Below are 23097 nucleotides of genomic sequence, written 5' to 3'. Positions count from 1 at the left end.
TAGTTAGTTATTGTTTATAGACATGCATGTCGCTTTGTGACAGCTGCAGATAATCTTACAATTTACTAAGGGTCTCGAAAATGCCCTTGAGGATATCTCCATTCTCCATACACCGTGCATTTTATCTTATAGCAATACCCTATATCAATACACTGCCACCCAAGAGAGTAGTGTGGACTCTACGTCCTCAGGCCAATTTAGCATAATTTGGCATTAAACAACTTGGGATTTATATACATATAATTTAGCGTTTAGTGCATATTCCATGGGTAACTCAACCCATTGCGTGGTAGGCATATCGATGACCCTTGCACCTTCGTAGCCCATGGGTCATCCGTTGTCGACCAATATAGGGATATGTTGGTTGGTGGACCCTTGTCCACAAATCGATGGTGACCAACACCCCATACAACTAAGGTTTGGATCAAATAGTTGTGGGGAGGGAGTGTCCACGGGGATTTGCTATCGTGGTTCGACCTCTTGGTTTTGGCCCAGTGGCTCGTGACTTTATGACTCGCCACCGTATCCATACCTCCATATCTTTGTAGTTAAATTGCTGGCCCTCATGGCCTCCACCAGATTGTGACCAACCACAGCCCTTGGCCTTTAAAACTTGAAGTGAGCTTTATTGAAGGTTTGAATGAGGGGGTTTGAATTTAAATTTGGATTATACTATACTAGAACAAGGAGCCACTTCCCTGGCGGTAGTCCCTGCCGGGGTCTGCAGGGAATTGAAAAACTTGGAAAAGTTGGCCTGGTGGAAATTGTCCCAATCCTGGAGAGGATTGGAGGTAGAGGTCAAGGAATAAATGGACTGAACCACAGATAAGTAATTCATATAAGTCGCTCAAGGCAGGTAGGTACTCTCAGCCGTAAATCATTTCACAGTGGATGCAAATATTACATAGTAACAAAATAGCTATGCGGCCAGTTTCTTGACTGGCCTACATGCTGCAGAGCAGCGACCATTTGCATCCATCTGTCCAAGTATGACAAGAACGATTATGAACTTAAAGAAGCTTTATTTCAATGAAGATGCTAAACAGAAATGCACAAAATCATTTAGGAACAGGGTTTGGAGATACAAAGTGATCGAATTCAACCCTTTCAATAATGCTCAACCACAAATAAACATTCTGTTCAATCTTGACTGAAAAATTAATTGCCTAGACTGAAAAATATCTTTAAATCTTAAAACCAATAATTCATATAAATCGATCTTTAAACCTTAAAACCAGTAATTCATATAAGTCGCTCAAGGCAGGCAGGTACTCTCAGCCGTAAATCATTTCACAGTGGATGCAAATATTACATAGTAACAAAATAGCTATGGGGCCAGTTTGTTGACTGGACTATGTCAGAAGCACTTCTTGTTGCATCAGTTGCATCAGCAACAACAATTCCTATGTCTGCCTTCTTTAGCCTGCAATCGTTTAACAATATCGTACTTATGCTCTGCAATGACCAGTCAAAATCAGGAAGGATATGGAATCAAACACTAATTAAGGAAATGAAAAAATAAAAGTATCTGAAAAAACATAGAAGTAAAAGATAATTGTTGCTCACCAGGGAAAACACCAGCAAAACCATCAGCCTTCTCTATCAGTTCATCAACTGGCGAAGCTGCAATTGATTCATCTTTGTCCTGACCTAGTAAAGAGGATGATGGATACATGTTTTTACCCATGTCCAGTCGGCGACCTGTCTCCTTGACAATAGCCAATTGATCTCCTGATGAATATTTGCAAGTAAATAGTTAAATGTCGGCTCGCTGCATTACAAAAACAGTAGTGAAATTATGACACCATAACCTCACCATACCTATGATCATTTTGACATTTACACCAAGATTAAGAGCCCTTGTGATTTTTTCAGCACTGTCATGGCGCGGGGGATCAAAAAGAGGCATCAATCCAATAAAATGCCAGGGTCCTCCTGGACTCTCCTTCCTGCCCTTTGGAACTTCCTACAAACATTTTGAGATAGCTATAAAGATATACATAATCAACAAGAAGAACTTACTGGGAAGATTTAGCCCACGGATAAAGCAAAAGAAGCCATATTATTAACCTGATATGCAACTACAAGAGAGCGAAGTCCTCGTTCATCAAACTTGTCAATAACTGTATGAACTCGCCGGTCAATTTGTGGCTTATTATGTGTGACGTTAAGAATCTAGCAGAAAGTATTTGGTCATTTCAGTTTTAACAGAATGTGTACAAATATGTTTTGAAGCACTTTCTAAACAATATAGCCCATTACCAAGTCTAATGAAGAAGGTCAAACTTCCAAAGAACAATACCTACTCTGGAGCACGTTTACTAACTCGATGCATTTTCCCTTCATTGTCAATATAAGTGAGAGTTGTCCTCTTGTCAGTTGGATTAAAAGGAAGAAAATGGACCTCTTGAATGGCTACCCGCGCCTTTTAGATCCATGGATGTTAAAACCCACAACAAAAGATACAAATCAGTAAATAGACCTACTTATCAACTAAAATTTAATATGATGACATAAAAAAAATACTTGCCTCCTTAGGATCCGTAAGCATCCCAACAATTTTTGCATCAATGGCATCTTGATTCTCTGTTCTGGATGCTCTTTCAGCCATCAGGACAATAGCATCCTTGTCATATCCTTTCGTGAAAACCTATTCATGACAACAATTAGTAATTGATACTTGTTTGAAAGAAACTAATAGTACTGGATCATCCAATATTACCACGGACCCTAACTAGCCAATTTGGTACAACTGCAGTATCACCAAAAATTATGTATTTATGAAATAAGAGAAAGGAGAAAAAAAGAATCAGAAGTCCAGAATAAATACCAACCTTTTGGAAGTGGCCAACTTGGTTTGTACTGTCGACAATATGTGCTGGTTTACCAAAAAAGGTATGGACCCCAATAGCAATGACAACACATTCAAGTTCACCTTGTTTGCAAGTAGAGCCAGAATAAACCCCATCGCTAGGACCCTTTGTTACTGGTAATTACTGACCACTGAGGGCAGACTACACACATTCAAAAATATTGTCATAAAACGTGGCTTAGGAAAAGTACCAAAACAGTCGAAGTTAATCCCAGAAACCATATAAAAGCATACCGAAAATTCCAGCACTTGTAATCAGAAATAAGAAGTAAAGAAAAGGATTGGATTAAGACCTGATCAATCTTTAAAGGATCTCCTTCAAGAAGACGCGCATTCGTAGGAACAATATCTCTAAGTTTGATACTGATTATGTCACCAGGAACAAGCACTGTTGCATCTTCTTCACTCCATTGTCCATCTCTGAGAACTTGTTAAGTTCAAAGTCTTAAGTCATTGACTAAGGAATTTAAAACTGCAGCACCCATGATCTTAAGAGGATTCGGAACATCCAATTGCATGATTCCCCGCAAAACCAAGGATAGAAAACTGAAAATATCGGGGCTGCCACTCATACAAAAAATAGTGAACAGACCTTGCTCTTTGGAGCCAGCCGAGTCATCAGTGCTGCAGTAGCATTGCCAGCTTTGTTTTCCTCTATGAAACTTATGGTATAGTTTATAACAAGCAATGTTAGAATAGCACCAAAATCTTGCCAGTCAGGAGGTTTTCCCTGCAAAGATACAATTTACATGATTAAAGCCTCAACTAAAAAGAGCGGATAGGGTATGCCCTGACTGATACTGGCTACAAGAGAGAAATATTGTGACACGGTAGAACAAGAAGCCATCTTCTTTTCCGATAATATGCACAGGAACCATAAGGATGAAGTAATACTGTGAACTACTAAAAATACAATAGAGGGGAATGATATCCAATGGGAGAGACCAAATGCTACACTACTATTTACTATCAAACGAACACAGAAAACACAAAATTAGCAACAATACTAGCAAATATTATTAATGATGAAAAAACAAAAGAATAACCATGACCAATTTGCCAAAAAAATACAATTATCAGAAGGAATAGCCACACTTTAAAGATATGTTTTTAGTTCATGGATTGATCAATGGGGGTGTTACACAGTAATTTCTCACTGTCTCCCTATCAGTCACCCTACTGTGTCAGGAGTTCACAATAATCAAGTTCATGCCTCCTGAACTGGCCAAAAACCCACTTTTCCAAAGTTTTCATCATCAGCGCGTCTGTTATTAAAATATCCGCACTGACTAGTGCTCCATAATAGACCGCATGCGCTGCCAGCGCGGAAGCACACGACTTTTCCGTGCTGGTCGAATTTCATGACCAGCGCAGCCTCTGTTCATATTGAGTCGCGCTGACATGGCCCTGTCCGTTATTGCTTTGCGATGTCAGCGCGCCAGACCAGTTTTGCACCCGCGCTGATCCAGTTTGGGTGAATTTGTTCTAATAGCCAGCCTTTCAGATAACTACAGGCTTGGTTGTTGATCTTGTGAGTATCGCCTCCCTTCTATGGCATGCCTGTTCGACCCTTTGCAACTACTTCCTTTGAAGATAAGCTCATCCTTCCACCATTCAAGGAGACTCCTTCTCCTATTTAAACCTCTACCATTACCATGAGCAGCTAGTTTTGGATTGTGTGGAGATTATAGTGCTCAGATTGCTGCTACTATAGGTAGTTGGTGTGATAAGTGTGGAAGTGCTAGATAGCTTAGGGAAGGTTGTCTTGTGTTTCTTGTGTGAGAGAGAGTTTCTTGTATTGGGAGATTCATTTCCAAAGGTGAATGCTTAAGAGACTTGCTGACTGGACCCTCCTGAGAAGGATATCGACGTCAGAACATTTGGTTGTACTCTTCTATGTTATTGATTAATAATAGATGACTACTATTATGGTTCCATTCTCATTTTTCTCTGCAATGGTTAATGTGAATTACATCCTTTCTGACTGATGTATAGTTGCTTTTATTAGATTTCACGCTTGTGTTTGTCTTTCTCTTCATGTGTGCAGGTATCTATTCGCGGAGATCGCGGGGGATTGTGACCGGCCAGAGCGAAGGAGCGAGAGCGGCATCTCTTCATCAAACAATAGCATTGGAATCCAAGTAGGTGTTCTTTGCCTACCTTTTAATTGCAATTAGGAACTTGCATAGTAGCATTGAATGATTGTTGCTAGACCCATTCTGGGCTAGTAGGGATCACCTCTATCCGTAGAGGGGATTTACCTCTCCAACAATTTGGCGACTCCACTGGGGAACATGCCTTTTGTCTCTTGTGTCCATTTTTGTGTTTGAGTTTGATTGTTCTCTCTTTTCAAAATTGGAGATTAGTTCTCTGCTTTTAGACTTCCTGGTTCAGTCTGGGAGGTGTATAAATTGTTTAAAGAGTTCTGGCCTTGGTTTGGGAGTTTTTGGCTTGATTTTGCCTTTTTTTTTAACCTCAGCGCGGTTTATATCAAAACAGTTGCGCTGACAGCGCATAGCTGTTTCTTTAAACCTGTTGTCATCGTGCTTGTATGTAAAACAGTCGCGACGGTTCTGAAATCGAACCAGCGCGCTTAAGTCGTGTCCTTCCGCGCTGACAGCGCCAAGTTGCTACGCGTGTCTTCTTGTCAGCGCACAGTTGCTGAGCGCTACCCGCGCTGATCCTGTAAAATTGGATTTGTTTCAATTTTTACCTCCTGAGCCTGTTGATTTGGCTATCTCCAGCTCTTTCTACTTGGTTTATGACTTGATATTTATTGTTTGAACTGTTACACACTTGCTTGCAAAGTCTTGACAAACGAATTTCGTTTTTGTGTCCCGTGACCTAGTGCCATCATCCAGTTTCCACTGGACTGACCTTGTTTTGTTTGCTTGTTCACTTGTTCGCAAAAGTTCGTTGCTGCTTGCCTTTGCTACTGCGGAAACCTTCCTTTTTGCTTTCTTTGCTTGGTTGTTTAGGTGGTTGTCCTCGAACCAGTCCTTCGGTTGTTTCGGTTACTCCTCGCCACCCAAACATAGATTACAATTGCTTGGGTTCAACCAGCTCTTTTCACGCTTGTTGTGTTTTCATTGAGTGATTTTGTTTCCTTTACTCGGTGTTGTTGTCTCTCAAAATTCATTGTAAGTGCATTGTGCCATTGAAAAGGAAATCGAACTAGTATCTTTTGCATTCAATAGTTAATCAAAGGAAGAGCATTTTGTTGATTTGCATTCTCAAAAGGAAAGTCTCATTTCTTTGTCATTAGCTGCATTAGATTGTTTGATTGATTGAGTTCGTTTTGTTTGATTGAAAGCTCTTAAACCCTCTCATAGTTAGAATTCATCGAACAAAATGGTGTTCTTTGGCATATAGCTTGCATCTAGGTAATTGTGAGAGATCACACGATAAGGCCTGAAATCGAAACTTAAATTCAAGATCAACCATAAAATGAACTGAATAAACCTAAAAACGCATTGGAACTTAACGCAAACATCTAGAGGTCTAGGTTAGAGACATGTTCCAGCGTCTTTAAACATAGTCACTATTGTTTCACATTACGGTTGGGTGATTCCTCCTTCTGTGACTCGATAGTGGTCTAACACGGACTGTGCTCCCACGTACCGTCGTGTATATAGGGAGACCCCACTAGGCTTTTATCCTTGATCCATAGGAAGCCGAGTCTGCCGCCTTGTGAACCGTAACACACCGAACACAGCATTCGGGAAGATTGACTGCAGTACGGAAAGTCCTTGGTTCTCATACGATTGCCAAGGTGTATAAGCAGTTTTACGGATTGCTTGGTAAACCCTTTGCCTAGAATCTCTAGAGCAGTCACTTTTGATCCTTTTCAGACTCCCTAAATGAAAAGGTGCCAGTGAGCTTCTTGTCACTTCGTGCTCATTAAATATTCGAAGGAGACTAGAGTCATCTTTTCGTCCTTTTCTCGACTCTTGAAACATGAAAAGGTCAAGTTCAGTTCCTGTGTCTTAAAAATTTATTCGGCCACGATAACATCACCTGGTTAGATTTTGTATGCATTAGTTTGAGTAGGGTCTTTGTTGTTAGTTTCATTTAGGGTTTTGTGTGGGGTTTGTCATCCTGGCTGACCCGTCAACTCCCGGTCCAAGTGAGCAAGGTTCTCCATCTTCTATTGCTCCTGAGGTACCAGTTGTAAGCGATACTCTTCCGGTTATCCCGAGTATCCAGCCTATCAATGTACGTGCCCCGGACGACGCGGATTACGAAGGAGATTGGAACCCTATCTGGGAGCCTGACGAAGACGATATTCTTGTTACCCCTCTCGGTATGTCGTCTCCGATGTCCACTTCCCACATGGATGAGACATCTCCCAGCGTAGGAGAGACACCCGTGGTGTCAAGTGTTGAATCTCCCATCCCAGCCACTTCTCCACTCCCTCCATGATATCAGTCAATGAGGGATAGAATAGCTGCCAGAACTACTTCTACGACTATATGGGATCCTAGTCTTATTGCCACCACGGGGCCCTTTGTTTCACGACCTCTTAATACGCCTGTTACCTCAGTTCCTACCAATCCAACCATTTGTGTAGCGCACTCGACTCCGGTCGTTAGTGCCGTGTCAGCGTCTTCGTCTACGAACGATGGTGCTGGTCCTTCTCACAGTCAGGGCCAGCCAGAAGTTTCATCTGGAGTCGTTGATCCTGCACAGAGTGCTCAACCCTCTTCTGGTGCTGTTCCAGGAGGGGGGCCCTATGATAGTCAGGGGCAGCCCATAGTGGATCTGAATTACCAAGGTCCCCTCTTTTATTATGACTCTACTGGTCAGTACCTTCAGTTCGCTCAATCCGCGCCTCTTCAACCTGTCGTTGAAGTCTCGGTACCATTGTCCATCTCTTACGATGCCAGTACTCATACTTTTCGGGGACGCCAGGTAATCCCTGGGCAGCCTCAAGGACCGCCAAATCAAGGCCAGCCACCTTATGTGCAAACCCCTCAGGGGCAACCACTTTATGGCCCGCCTTACCCAGGACAATCTGGGGGCCCGCAAGGACAACCCTACCCGGGACAACCTTCGGCCGTTGGTGGTCCGTCGTTTTCCTATCAGAGTCAACCTTCTGGTTACCCAGGGCAACCTGGTACCCAGCAAGGTTACCCAACTGGACAACCAGGGCAGCCTTACATCCAACAAGGCCAACCTGGTTTCCAGCAGGGGTACCCATCTGGACAAGCTGGGCAAGCTTACACTCCTCAAGGTCAACCAGCAGTCCAGCAGGGGTATCCTCTTGGGCAGGGGGGGCAACCCTACTTACAGCAGGGCCAACCTACTGCCCAGTCTGGTCATCTTTCTGGGCAAGGGGGGCAACCCTACGTACAGCAGGGCCAACCCACTGTTCAATCCATGCATCCTCCTAGGCAAGGGGGACAGCCTGCTATACAGCAAGGCCAACCCACTGCTCAGCTTGTGCACCCCGGGGGGCAGACAGGCCAACCTTCTATGCAGCAAGGTCAACCTGTTGTCCGCCCTAATTATCCATCTGGTCAAGCTGGCCAACCTCAGGGTCAACCAGCCGTCCAGCCAGCTCAGCCATCTGTTCCGCAAGGACAACCCTTGGTGGTTCACGGACAACCTAGCACCCAGCAAGTTCGCCCTTCTGGGCAGGCAGGTCCATCCCAAACCCAACCAAGTCAACCTTCGGGCCAGATGATCCAAGCCCAACCGATTCAAGGACATTATTCTGGGCCCCAAACTCAAATGGGTTATCAAATGCAAGGTGGGCCACAGCCTCAACCTTCTTACCAGATGCAGCCTCCTTATCAGGCTCAGTATGGAGCCCAGCAAATGTATGGCTACCAGCAACCCCAGGGGCAAACTCAGTTTACTCCTTATCAAAATTATCAACAACCGCAGGTCGCTCCTTACCAAAATTATCAGTATGCTGCACCTGTAGGCCAAGTTGCTAATACATGGGGAGCTGGGGGGCAGACACAGGGACAACTGTCCGCATATGGCCAGAATCCGTATGGACAGAACTCCTATGGGCAAGGTCCCTATGCACCAGGTCCTTTTGGGCCGGGTCCATCTGGACAGAGCCCATGGGGGCAACCACCACCTGGTTGGAACCCTAATACTGCCTCGAATCCACAGCCGCAAATGTCCTTTAACCCTCAGTTGCCGTTCTTAGCGACGTTGGAACTTCCGGATGTGTCCAAGTTAACAAATGATCCTATTTTGCATAATCCATATTGGCCACCAGTTCCAACTAAAATACCAGGTGATTGTCCAAAATTTGATGGCAAAGCTGGTGAAGATCCTCAGGCCCATGTCATGACCTATCACCTTTGGTGTTCATCGAACTCATGGCTTGATGACTCTATCCGGCTCCACCTCTTTCAGAGAACTCTCACTGGTTCAGCCGCTAAGTGGTACATTGAGCTGAATCGCGGCATGTTTCAAGATTTCAACTCGTTGGCTATGGCCTTCTTGACTCATTTTCAGCTACCCATTTGGTACGAGACGGGGACACATCTTCTCACGTCTCTCAAACAGGATACGTCTACGCACATCTCTGATCATATACATGAATGGAGAAGGCGTCGTCGCTTGATCAAATTTTGGATTCCTGATCAACTCCTGACCGATTGGTTCACGACTTCCTTTGTCCCTAAGATTGCAAAAGATATCGCAATGGGAGCATGTGTAACTGAAGAGCAAGCAATCGCGCGAGCTCAGTACCTCGACTTAGTGTACTCTCAGTCGGGTACTTTATATGAGTATTTGCTAGATGCCCCGAGGCTTGGACAATCCAAGGCTCCGCTGAAACCATCTGTTGATGGAGTCATTGGCTCTGTGAATTCGTCATCAAAGAAATCGGCCGCGAACCCTGGGAAGCAGAAACAGAACGCTTCTAACGAAAATGCTTCTCAGGGCCAATCAATTTCTGGGAGTACCTCCAAGGTAAACGCCGTTCAGTCCACCGTGGCGGATAAATCCTCAAAAGGGAAAAAGAAAGGGAAAGCTAAAGACAAGTCTGGACAGCCCAAGCAGGATCCCCCTAAGCCTCCCTCTGAGGAAGGAGCTAAACGAAAACCTAAGTATCCTTGTCTCATCTGTGATGAGGATCACTACACTAAGGACTGCCCGAGGCGGTCCGAAGTTAGTCGACTTTTGAAAGGTGCTCCTGGGCCTCCTGCTGTGCTTAAAGAGCCTTTCCCTTCCCAACAGACTCAGATGGTGGCAGATCCGTCTCAATCCTCTTCCTCGTTCGGTTCTCAAGTGTTCATGGCTGGAACGATTCCCATCCATGTTTCAACTCGAGCGAAAGATTATCCATCTCAAGCCGGGAAAGAGCCGGAGGTTCCCTCCAGCGCTCCTCCGTCCAGTTCTGGTCCCCTTCACATTGAACGGCCCAGCACTGAGACGATCCCCCGACCCCCTCCAAAAGGTGTACTCAGGAAGTCATCTTATAACCCCAATGCTCGTGCTGCCCAGCATTATAGTATTGTCAAGGACTTAGCTCAGGCTCCGTCTGCTATGTCCACGTTAGAAGTCCTCCAGAGCTGCCCCTCCCAGAGGAAGTCCTTGCTATCAGCCATTGGTGGCATCGACCCGGCAGATTCAGATTTAATTTCCTTTGATCTCGAGGGTTTCACACAGAGACTGCCTCACCAAGTGGCTTTTCTTATACAGGTCATCATCAATGGCAAAACGATCCATCGTACAGTTATTGATGAGGGTGCCTCAACCTGCATCATGTCTGTTGCTTGCTGGAAGGCCATTGGTTCTCCTACTTTGAGCCATTCTCCTACAACCCTAGAAGCCTTCGATGGAAGAGAATCTCGTCCATATGGTATCCTCCAACGATTACCTATCTCTTTAGAAGGGAAAACTGTAGAGGTGGAGGTCGAAGTTGTTGACGCTAATCTCACTTACAACCTCCTCCTTGGGCGGAGCTGGACATACGCCATGCAAGCCGTGGCTTCCTCCTTATTCCGTGTCGTTCGCTTCCCTCATCAGGGAAAGATTGTCACGGTGGACCAGCTCTCCTTTTTTGCTTCTTCTTCTGAAGGTAATGTGCCATTCGTGGAGCATACCTCCAAGTCATTAGTGAGTGTGGGTGCCGGACTATTCAAAGATCCCGCTTTAATGGGAGTCTTTCCCCTCCCGCCTCCGAATCTCGCCCCTGTCAACATGATCTCAGTACGCTCTGATCCATGGGTTCTTCCTCCCTTGAATCAGGAAGACTCTTGGGGTGATACGATGCCGTAGAGTCCTGCCGAGCTCAACTACGTCAAAATTGTCGCTGCATCGGCTCCCCCTCCTGAACCTTCTTTTCTAAGCAGTGTTCCCGATTCATATGATCATTTCCCTTGGTTGGGTGATGAAGCCACTTCGGATCCACTAAAGGAAACATTTCCCTCCGATGAGGCCATCATAGAGACCATGTCTCTCGAAGAGCTCCCTTGGTCAGATCGCCACCATCGCTCTTCATTTCTCCCTCCACATTCAGAAATGGTCGCATGTCTCGAGCGGTTTGCTTCATGTGTCCCATCCCCGCCCCTCCAAACACCTGTTCTGCTATATCAAGTGTCTTCTGAGGGAAATATGGGCAACATCACGCAAACCTAGCCTATCGACATCTCTGTCAAACCAGGGATTGTCGAGAACATTTTCATTGGAGTCACGTGCACTCCTGAGGAAGTTCAACTCTATACTACTTTATTTCGCGAATTCCGTGATGTCTTCGCATGGTCCTACGAGGAAATGCCCGGCATCGACCCTAGTATCGTGGTGCACGAAATACCTACATATCCAGATGCTAAGCCTGTTCGTCAGCGCTTACGCCCAGTGCACCCTCGAAAGGCTGCAGCCATCAAGGCCGAAGTCGAAAAGCTTCTTAGAGCTGGTTTCATCTACGCCATTCCCCTTACGGATTGGGTGTCCAATATAGTCCCTGTGAATAAAAAGTAGGGCACTATCTGGGTCTGTGTTGACTACCGCGATATCAATCGTGCCTGTCCGAAAGATAACTTCCCTACACCCTTCATCGATCAGCTGATTGATGACTGTGCAGGAAGTGAGATTTATTCGTTTATGGACGGCTTCTCTGGCTATAACCAGATCAACATAGCTCCTGCAGACCAGCATAAGACAACTTTCATTTGTCCTTGGGGCACCTTCGCCTATAAAAAGCTCCCTTTCGGTCTCAAAAACGCCGGTGCCACTTTCCAGCGTGCGATGTCGTATGCTTTTCATGATATTCGACACATCGTACAGCCTTACCTGGATGACCTTCCAGCTCATTTAGCTAAGTGTCAGGACCATCCATCTCATCTACGCGAAATTTTTCTCCGCTGTCGACACTACCGTATTCGACTCAATCCGCATAAGTGTGTCTTCTGCGTAGAATCTGGCCGACTGCTCAGGTTCATCGTCTCCCGAGAGGGCATCCATCTAGATCCCCTCAAGGTCGAGGCCATCTTGAATCTTCCTCCCCCTGCCTCTTTGCAGCAATTGCAGAGCTTGCAGGGCAAAGCTAATTTTCTTAGACGATTCATTCCGAATTATGCCGAGGTGGCTAAGGGTTTTACACGGTTGTTAAAGCGAGACACACCCTTTCGTTGGGATGCTATTGCCCAGGAATCTTTCGAGCGAGTTAAAGACCTTCTTGTCTCAGCTCTGCTCTTAAGACCTCCGAACTACCACCGTGATTACACTCTCTATCTAGCTGCTGCTGACACCACCATCGGCATGGTCCTAGTGCAAGATGATGATGACGGCACCGAGCACGTTATCTATTACCTCAGTCGCAACCTTCTGGATACGGAAACTCGCTATGCATATGTCAAGAAGTTGGCATTGGCAGCTGTCTGCGCCGTTCAACGATTCCGGCATTATATCCTGTTGCGCACAACGACCGTGATTTCTGACTGCAACCCAATAACCTACATTTTGTCGCGTCAACTGCTAGGGGGCAAATACTCGAAGTGGATTGTAATCCTCCAAGAGTTCAACTTGGAATTTACTGCGGCCAAGTCTAAGAAATCTCTGGTCTTTGCTGAACTACTCTGTTCCTTGCCATCTCATTCTGCACCATCTCGTTCGGAGGAGCACATCCCGGACGAAACATTGTTTCTCATCAGCACCCTCGACCCGTGGTATGGGGACATTATAGTATATTTGCAGACATCTTGCTTCCGTCCCAATGTGTCAAAAGATGCTCGACGGCGAATTCGTCACCAATCTCAACCCTATCGCATTTTGGGCGATATCCTGTACTGCCTCGGCGTTGATTCTGTTCTCCGCCGATGTTTGACTCTCGAGGAGGCTGAGCGGGTGTTGAATGACTGCCACTCCGGCGCTTGTGGCGGCCACATGTCCGGATATGCTACCGCCCAGAAAATTCTCCGTGTTGGTTACTTCTGGCCTTCTATTTTCAAAGATTGTATTTTTGCCGTCCATGCATGCCACGAATGCTAGGTGTATCACCGGAAAATGCGTGCACCTCCTGCACCACTGCACCCTGTTGTTACCTAGGTCCATTTGCCAAATGGGGCATCGATTATACGTCCTGTAACCCTCGTTCGGCCAGGGGGCATGGGTATATCATCGTTGCCGTGGATTATTTCACCAAATGGGCCGAAGCGATGCCTACACTGAACGAAGACGGTTACACAGCGGCGCAGTTTTTGTTTAATCATGTCATTACTCGTTTCAGAGTCCCTCAGGCTATCGTCACGGATCACGGAAAACATTTCCGTAATCACATGATGACGGAGCTAACGACCCAACTAGGCTTGCATCAGGATAGTTCGACACCGTACTATCCCTAATCCAACGGTCAAGTTGAGGCTGTGAACAAAGTTTTGATCACTATGCTTCAACGCACCGTCAATACGCACAAGTCTAATTGGCATCTGATGTTGTTCCCTGCCTTGTGGGCCTACCGGACCTCTGTGAAGGACGCCACCGGTTTCACTCCTTTTCAGCTTGTTTATGGACTGGAGGCCACCCTTCCTGTTGAGTGTGAGATTCCTTCGTTGAAATTAGCTGTCGAGTTGCTTCCCAACACCACTTCGGTGGAGGAACGGCTTCTTTACCTAGAGCGGTTAGACAAGACTCGTCGTTTGGCTTCTCTGGTTATCGAAGCGCAAAAGAAGAGAGTCAAGGCTCACTTTGACCATAATATTCAACCTCGTTCCTTCGTTGAGGGAGATTTAGTACTGCTCTATGATCAAGCTAAGGACAAGCTGGGGGTAGGTAAACTCGAATCCATGTGGCTAGGCCCCTATATCGTAAAGAGAGTTCTGCAAAAGGGGGCATATGAGCTGATCGACTACGAAGGAAATCCTCTTGACAAGCCCCGCAACGGGCTCTATTTGAAAAAATATTATGCATGATCTCGTGCACCTAGTTTGTACATACGTGTGTTTTAGTGTGTTTTGTGTGTGCATGATTTCACGTTTTGCTTTGGTGTGAAGGCGTGTCTGCCTCTTATTGTGCCTTTTGCTTCTTGTGCAGATGTCTAGTACACCTTATGTTGGTTTCGTTGATGGCGCCTGCCGTAGTACTTGCAATTTGTATTCTGCGGCATGGGCAATCTATGATCCTCACGGAGAGTTGCTAGACTTTCAAGGAGTCTGCCTCGGTCATACCACTAATAATGTTGCCGAATACAGTGCCGTAATTGAGTTACTAGCCGAAGCAGTTGATCTCGGCATTTGTGCAATGATAGTAAACCTGGACTCTCAGCTTGTCGTCCATCAACTCAACGGGCGATATTCCGTCAGAGACCAACGCATTCTAAGGTTGTATCTACGTGTCAGATTGTTAGAAAGGAATTTTGATTATATCACATATCAACACATCCCAAGACGATTAAACATGTTGACTGATGCATTGGCAAATCGTGTGTTGGACAGGCATTTACGAAATAGATAAACATCATACAAGAAGACGTAGAAAGCATAAAAAGACCATAGAGTAAAGCATATGTAAATAATTTCTTTTCCAAGCATAGTTTGCATGTGTGCCTGCATGTGTGCTTTCAATCTTGCATAAAAAATGAAAATACATGGGTCGTGTGTTGCGCAAACTGATACATTAGATCACATTTGTATTAGACATTTGCATAGCATATAAAAACATCATCACATGTGAAATGATCCATCCAAAAACAATATATATATATATATATATATATATATATATATATATATATATATATATATATATATATATATATATATATATCGTGTGGCGCACTAAGGCGCTCAAAAATAAGTGTATATGTCTGAAGTAAAGCCGGTGTTCTCGGTACATCCGAGACAGGTGTCTCTCAAAAACATCAGTGGAAAAAACCTAGATAACTACTGATCTGGGTTATGCTCTCTATAGCATACTGCTGCCCGTGCCACTCGCATCAAAAGGCGGTGCATCCTGGGTGCCACCCTCACTGTGTGAATTTGATGAGCTATAGGGACCTCCTCGACCCCCTGGTAATCTAGCACCCCCTCCAGCAAACCCTCGAGGTTACGAGCTACAGTCTCTGACGTGTCAACTCCTGGAGGAACTAGGGCCAGGGCTCCGGCACCTTGCCCCTCTCTTCGTGCCGTCGGGGCTAGGCCAATGGGTCTCACGGGTCCCACATCTGCACACCGTGACATTTATCAAGACATGTACATGAAAAATCAAAAACATTAAAAAAAACATTAAAAAGAGATCAAGTGTCATACCTCCATCGTCCCAATGCTCTCCCGTGGGCAGTGGCCTGTCGGGATCGTTGCAGAAATCCATACCGGCATATGGCCAGTCCTCTACGATGACAACCTGCCGATCCAGCCACTCTCGGAAATACACTCCCCAAGCCACTAGGCAGCCTCCACCTCCACGTGGCATGACGCGGGCCCATCGGCTGGCCCTCGTCTCCCGGGGACCTCTAGGTGGATCCACAGCCATGGCCTGTAGCTGTAGGGTCGGCACCCGCTCCAGCATGAGCGGGAGTAAGAGCGACCCATATGCAAACTGCTTCGACTCTCCGCGTCGGCAGTTGTTCAGTTGCCTCTTCATGCTAGTCGTCACAGCTGCTGCCCAATTGAAAATGGTGGGCTATAAGCACTCCAGAGCTAGTAGTAGTTGGGTCTTTGAGGCCTCATGATTGGCCAAAGAGCCCGCTGCCCGTGTCACCAAAAAGAGTATAGTGCGAAGAGGCATGTCTCTCACCGTCGGGATACCAACTTTCCCGCTCCGTGTTTTAACCGCTCCTGGGCACACTCGAGCCATCAGCTGGTCAAGAGTCTCACCGCTGGGTCGTTGCCCCTCCAGGATGGGCATCTGGCCCCAGCGTGATAATCCAGTCAAAAAGTAAATATCCGTGGAATCAAACTCAATGTCCTGACCACGGATCGTGAATTTTCCATCCACTGGGTTCCAAGCTCTGATTAAGAGCTCAAGCAAGTCAGGTTGCGCCCTCAGACGCAGAGTAAGGAAGAATTTCAAGAACCCGCATGCCCGCATTGCATTTCGGCATTCGGCAAGTGCATAAGCGGCTATATCCTCATCATCGTGAGCTCTCTCTTGCCAAACAAAAGACATTTTTCCCTGCAAGACCATGAAAAAACATTAGGATGCTAACCGTTGAGTTTTGTACGTTCATTTTCTTAAAAACAAATCTTTACGGCGCCAGCGCGACTGTTTTTAAAACAGTCGCGCTGATAATGGCGCACCGTCGTTTTTTCCTTGGGTCAGCGCGGAAGCACACGTGTTTTCCGCGCTGACCCATGAGGTGGTATGTGTAAATTTAAATCGATCAGCGTGGACCCGAGCGGGAAATCCACGCTGACCGAGAGCGCATCAACGCTCAAAAAATTTGCCCAAAGGGCCATCTCCCACCATGGAATTGCTCCCAAAAAGGCTCAAAATGAAATGCAGGGAGAGGAGAACCTACCTGGAACAAGTTGCCGGATGAATGGTGTCCGCACGGGCTGGAAATCGCTCTGTCAACCTTGCAGCTCCTCAACGTTCTTCACAACTCAAAATGGTAACAATGGTAAAAACTGACTTTTACCCCCCTATTTATGGTAAAAAATTCATAATTAGCTATAATTTTTTATCAATGTGGGTCTTTGTCATCTTTTCACCATGGATTTCGCACTACTATCACTATATTATGCCTTTATGCATGTTTTACTATGTTTTTATCATATCGAACAGATTTATGCGGGTGGTGTTCTTGTGCAGATTCTGGTAACCGGCGTGGTCATAACGGTTCTTCGTGCACTTGGTCCCAAAAAATGTCGTCTTTAAGCTCTTTTCCGACATGAATCAAGAAAATATGGCCGAGCTTCCTTTCGGCTCGTTAAAAGGAACGAGAGGCGGTCGTTTTAAGCTCTTTTTCCGACTGCTTGACTTAAAAAGATTGTCGGGTGCTTGTCGTTCCGCACTCGTTATTGGCTCTAAAATGACGTGCTTCCGATCGATTTTTTACTTTTTCGGGTCGAAGTCACTACTTACAAAAAGTACTCCTCGGTCGTAATGGTCAGGCGGTTCTTTCGAGTATTGTTTTATACTTTTTCGGGCTCGAGAGACACAACTTTACGAAAAAGGACCCCCCTGGAGTTTTCTTTTCCGCTGTCTTTTCAGACTCTCTAAACAAGAAAAGACGCCGAGTTTTTCCTTTGTCAGGCTCGTTAAAACTTGATGACATCGGGCATTGTCGAAATGACACTCTCCAAGCATATGCTATCCCCGTCAAGCTTGTCATCCAAAAATAACCGGGGTACCTGCCAGAAATGGTGGGGAAAATGGAGCTGTAGTAATTGTCGTGTCGGTAGTATGTCGCTCTTGAACATGGCACTGGTCTGCATTCATGTCGGGTGGGGATCTCTCATCTTGTTTCACAACTGGCCTCCATGGGTACGGGTTATCCTATTTGACCTCTCATTTGCTCGTTGCCTCGTCGTCATACCCTCTGCTCATTTGATGTCAAATACTACCAAATCCACTGTCGTGTCGCCGATATGTTCAAGAGAAGTTGACCTCTGCAACAGTACAACCTCTTCTGATGCCTCACACAAAATATTTTACCTCTGTCTCGTGTCGATGATGTGGGAAACATCATGGCCCACCTTCGATCAAGGTCACTTCCTGTCGACTTCAGCTCATTATCCAGGAAGGTGACTTAAAGACTCCCTTCAGGTGCCTTGGAGCCTGCATGCCTCAATGGCAGGTTCTTCATGTTCGACGCGAGGTTTTCATCATTGGCCTCTGATTGAATGATTCTGCGGGTGTTCGATGCCAGCTCATTGATTCACACGCCGCGGTTTGTACCTATAGTACCTTGAGGACCATTGTCATTATTGGTGGTACCTCTCGCGTCTGTTAACAGTTTTCATCATTGACTGGTAATCAGACGATGTTCATGCATGTTCGACTTCAGCTCATGTATTCACATGCTTGGACTTGTACTTTGTTCGGGTCGGGACGGAGCGCAAGACCCTGGATCCCTGTCTGTTATGGTCCAGGCTGCGATTTTGTGGATGATCATTACATGACTCATTGATGGATGGCTGCGCCCATACCTAAGTCTTCATGGATGGCTACGACCATACCTTATCATTACTATGGTCTCTTTAGCTGGGTGGTTGCGTCCATTCCACAGACCTTCTTCGCATGTCTTTTGGATGGCTGCGCCCATGCCTAGACTGCATGTACTTGATTATCAGAGATATTCGGTCCTTCCTGGTGGTGTTCCAGTTCGGCGAGTTTTGTAAAGCATTTCACCCCTCCCACTCTCTCGGTCTTCATGCTTTAGGGGGCATCTGTTACACAGTAATTTCTCACTGTCTCCCTGTCAGTCACCCTACTGTGTCAGGAGTTCACAATAATCAAGTTCATGCCTCCTGAACTGGCCAAAAACCCACTTTTCCAAAGTTTTCATCATCAGCGCGTCTGTTATTAAAATATTCGCGCTGACTGGCGCTCCATAACAGACCGCATGCGCTGCCAGCGCGGAAGCACACGACTTTTCCGCGCTGGTCGAATTTCATGACCAGCGCAGCCTCTGTTCATATTGAGTCGCGCTGAAATGGCCCTGTCCATTATTGCTTTGCGATGTCAACGCGCCAGACCAGTTTTGCACCCGCGCTAATCCAGTTTGGGCGAATTTGTTCTAACAGCCAGCCTTTCAGATAACTACAGGCTTGGTTGTTGATCTTGTGAGTATCGCCTCCCTTCTATGGCATGCCTGTTCGACCCTTTGCAACTACTTCCTTTGAAGATAAGCTCATCCTTCCACCATTCAAGGAGACTCCTTCTCCTATTTAAACCTCTACCATTACCATGAGCAGCTAGTTTTGGATTGTGTGGAGATTATAGTGCTCAGATTGCTGCTACTATAGGTAGTTGGTGTGATAAGTGTGGAAGTGCTAGATAGCTTAGGGAAGGTTGTCTTGTGTTTCTTGTGTGAGAGAGAGTTTCTTGTATTGGGAGATTCATTTCCAAAGGTGAATGCTTAAGAGACTTGCTGACTGGACCCTCCTGAGAAGGATATCGACGTCAGAACATTTGGTTGTACTCTTCTCTGTTATTGACTAATAATAGATGACTACTATTATGGTTCCATTCTCATTTTTCTCTGCAATGGTTAATGTGAATTACATCCTTTCTGACTGATGTATAGTTGCTTTTATTAGATTTCACGCTTGTGTTTTTCTTTCTCTTCGTGTGTGCAGGTATCTATTCGCGGAGATCGCGGGGGATTGTGACCAGCCAGAGCGAAGGAGCAAGAGCGGCATCTCTTCATCAAACAATAGCGTTGGAATCCAAGTAGGTGTTCTTTGCCTACCTTTTAATTGCAATTAGGAACTTGCATAGTAGCATTAACTGATTGTTGCTAGACCCATTCTGGGCTAGTAGGGATCGCCTCTATCCGTAGAGGGGATTTACCTCTCCAACAGGGGGTATATTATCCAAGCATGTTGAAGAGTCAAGATACGAAGATAGACATGTTTGATAAACTGAATGTACACATTGTAGGCCCGACTAGTAAAAGCCCTTGCAGAGAAGAAAACACCATAGAAAAAAAAAATAGAACATATAAAAGTAACAACATGATATTTGTGGTGTAAATAGCCAAGAGTTTTCAAAAATAGAGAAAATATGGCATTAGCAGTATATCAACAGTTGTTTTACCAACAAGAAAGATAAATCACTAGTAATGACTGAGACTACAAAGAGACGAAGAACCCAAGATAGAAAAATGATGAGTGCATCGACTGTGCCGACAAAATATATAGAACTAATTACATGATATTAGCAATGAAGCTTGATAGCTACTTTATAATAGAATCAACGAGGGGAATTAGAAGTGTATGATGCTTACGTCATGGAGTTAAATTTAATCAATTCTTGACAATGTTCAAGTACTCTGCATAAACCCCAAGTGCATGAACCTCTTGGCATAAGCTATGACAAAGGATCCCTCATTGGAAGCCTAGGCAATATACTTTCCTGTAGCCTAAAGATTTGATGTTGCAGTATAAGCCTAACCAAGCTAAGAAAATGTATTTATTTTAAAGAACGATATAAGCCATGGAAATTACACTGTGCCTGTTCATATCTCTAACCGTGAAAGAAATCGCTTCACAGTAGAACCAAATAATTTGCTTTACTCTGCATACCTCAAGGCTCAAACAGCCTTAGAAATTTAATTTCCCGTAGATCTCAAATCCCAGCTCAACTCCGGAACTAAGTTCAAAATTAGAAATATGTCGAAGCTACCCTTACCTTTTTCTCTTTGAGCTTGTTGTATCCGAATATACTCAAAAACCTCCTCGATGGGAATATTTTCTTGCATTAACAAACTTCTCAAAATCAATCTCAAAGCTCCACAGAAACACTTGGTAAAAGACTCAAAAGGCATTCAAGTCCTCCTTACCAAATCCATAGCTTCTTTGTTAATGGCTTCCAGAGTCGCAGCCTTGTCACCCATTTCCGCAAATCGGGTTTACTCACCGCCCCGGCGCCCACAAGATACACACATGCAATCCAGCGATCAATGCATCACTGAGCTCTATTTGCTTCGATATGCCAATCACCAAACACTTGAGCTGAGGACTGCTAAGTCTGCATGCTTGGCCTATCCAGCGGTCAATGCATGACCGAGCTCTATTTGCAATCTAGTGATCAATGCATCACATAACATGAAGTATGCTAAGTCTGCTTGCTTGGCCTATCCAGCAAAGAAATCTGGAGTATCACTTGAAGCTGTACTGCTTCTGTGTTGATTTTATGAAGGCCTTTCCTATTTCTAGTAATACATTTACTCAATTTGGTGCAGACTTCGGGAGGAAGTCGAACCATAAAACTCAGTATAGCAAATCCAAGAAACTGAATTGAGGTCGAACAAAAATATTACAGACTTTAATAAAATAAAACCATAGTCGTAGTGAGGTCGGCAATACTTCAACAGAGACTCTGGTCTACATGAGAAGGGCCAAAAACCCAAGGGTAAAAGCTATAAACCACTACAATAGGAGGAAAGTTAAACCCTCCATCAGATGATAGGAAGACCGACTAGTAGCTCCAGCAAGTATTTGCATGCAGAACAGAGTCTGAGAAAAATAGATTTATCCCTGGAACGAAAGAACAAAGCCATGTTTTAATTAAGACACAAGAACCCTTTTTCTTACAGTGACATAACCTGAGAGGCTAAATACTTACCTGGAAAAACGATAAAGGTTGGACCAAAGAGCTCGCCGCCCAACTGACAAGCAAAGTGTTCATGCAACACCCTCGCCAGACCAAACTGCAAGAAGTGCTAAGTTTGTGAATTAAGGAAGATCTGGTAGGACAATACAGGAAAACGAAGAAAAGAAAATAGACTTGGAACAACTTGTAACTTCACCTGATAAATAGTAGGCCGCACCTCAACCTTGTACTGGAGCACTCCAATTGTTGCTACAGCTAGTCGAAAGCATCATGCGTTCGAATCCCAGAAGAGTTTCCCCTCAGGCAGAGCAAAGATGTTGGGCAGAACGCCAAAGTAGAGGGTAGAAAATGACCTGCAAACTTTGTTTGAGTACATGATAAGCCACCCGCAACAGCCATAGCCATGCGATCTGCAAACTGAAGCCTACACCATCGATAACAAGAAGGATCTGGAGAAAGACTGTTCCAGCTGTACCAACTATTAAATTGGTGACAGAGGAATTGAATGACGAGGGTTTGGATAAGTTCAACACACTAGTTGTGAAGTCCCATGGTGGTGATGGCGTAAGAACAGGTACCAAAAACTTACGACAAACCAAGTTGTGCTTAAAATGTTGGCATATCAACCGTACTTTGCATCGAACAACGTGAAGGCGGTAATAAGACCCCAATTATTTTCCGGACCAAAACTTTGCTTAAACTTAGGTTAAAATGCCAATACACTGAAAATATAACAGTCAAACTATGAACTAATGCTCGGTCAGCGATCGATCGATCGCTAATAGTCCCAGGCAGGGACTAATAATTGGATTAAATATTTTTCAATTCCAAAAAAAAATTCGTGAATATATATTAAAATATTTAATTAAATGTTTTATAATCTATAAGCAGCAATTTATTAATGTTTTTTTACAATTAGGTGAGGCTAAAACTCGTGTTAAAAAATAACTTTTATTTCTAATTCTCAGTTTTGAAGAGTAAAATTTAGATATTAGAAAACAAATCAAATTGTTATAATAATTACAGCAAACCAAACAAATTCACATATATTTGAATTTCTTTGGCCAAAATGGACGAATTTGATAATTATGGTTTCCTCCCATTCCATGATATTCATAACATCATATACGCAGATCATGATGATCTTGATGATTCATGCAATATATTGTATAGAAAGTTATGGAATAAAACCTTTTATATATATATATATATATATATATATATATATATATATATATATATATATATATAACCTTACTTATTCCATCCACGTACATATATGGTGTTCTCCATTTTGACCCCACATATATATATCTAATACTCTGTTATATATCTATACACTAAACTATATATATATATATGATATTTACAAATATGTATATTTGACTATTTTTACTTTTAACTCTCTTTAGCCATAATTGAATATCTATATATATTACAGAGATATAAAAGAAACCAAATAATTTTCTTTTCTATTTTTTTTCTAATTACAATAATTTTATTGTCTAATTCATATCCACACACCAATGTTTTTTGCT

General features: G+C 44.3%; 1 pseudogene; it reads right to left on the bottom strand.

The window, feature by feature from the left end:
- Positions 1-1308: 1308 nt before the first annotated feature.
- Positions 1309-20840, bottom strand: LOC149166748 (plasma membrane ATPase 1-like; annotated as a pseudogene).
- Between the last annotated feature and the right edge of the window lie 2257 nt (positions 20841-23097).

This window comes from Pinus tabuliformis, chromosome 5_1, assembly GCF_031772625.1.
Source record: "Pinus tabuliformis cultivar Carrire ecotype Pingquan chromosome 5_1, CPIR1, whole genome shotgun sequence".
Classification (NCBI taxonomy): Eukaryota; Viridiplantae; Streptophyta; class Pinopsida; order Pinales; family Pinaceae; genus Pinus; species Pinus tabuliformis.
The sequence above is the reverse complement of the archived record's forward strand: the minus strand, read 5'-3'. Positions and strand labels throughout refer to the sequence as shown.